Source organism: Camelus bactrianus, chromosome 20 (assembly GCF_048773025.1).
Source record: "Camelus bactrianus isolate YW-2024 breed Bactrian camel chromosome 20, ASM4877302v1, whole genome shotgun sequence".
In the NCBI taxonomy this organism is placed as follows: Eukaryota; Metazoa; Chordata; class Mammalia; order Artiodactyla; family Camelidae; genus Camelus; species Camelus bactrianus.
The window spans coordinates 7,712,177-7,712,932 of NC_133558.1; positions in this window are offsets into that span (position 1 = coordinate 7,712,177).

Consider the following 756-nt stretch of genomic DNA (forward strand, 5'->3'; position numbering starts at 1 on the left):
GATTTTATGAAAAAATTTGAAAGTAGATCTGAAACAAAATAAATTATCAGAAAAAGATTACCAAGCCAGTGGAGAAAGGATGGCGCTTGCGGTAAATATTGTAGGAAAATTAGCTGTTTAGGGAGAAACGATTAAAGTGTCTCCTCTCTCATGAACTTTAATTGAATTAATATTTAGGAAAAGCTTGGAATTGTGCCTGGAACATAGTAAGTTCCAGAAAACGTTTATTAAAAAAATAAGGTAACAAGATAAATTAAGAACTTAAAGCAAAATGTCAAACCTTTAGAAATAAAGAAAATACAAGCTAATCTGGGAATTTCTATGCAAAAAGGTAAAAATTAATATATTTGGCAACATTTTGTCCAACACCAGAAACAAAATACAATACAAACAACAAACTGAGTAAAATATTTCCTAGCAAGTGTGGCAGACAAATACATAAAAAGTTCTTACAAATCAATAAGAAAACCAGTGATTTCTCTTGATAAATAAGTACATGAACAGACAAGTCACAAAAGAAATATGAAATTCTGATGCTTATAAAAATACTAATTCAAAGTAATAACAATTTAAAAAATTGATAGACTTCCAACAATCTCAACATTTTTGAATATTGTTAAAATATAGTTTATCAAAGTTAAAATGCTCCTGGTTAAAAGGTCTCATAATTTTAATCAAAAGGCTTGTTTTCTTCTCCTCCCTACTCCAAATCCCACTCTTTGAAAGCAAGTACTTAACTCTTTGTTTCTTGTCATA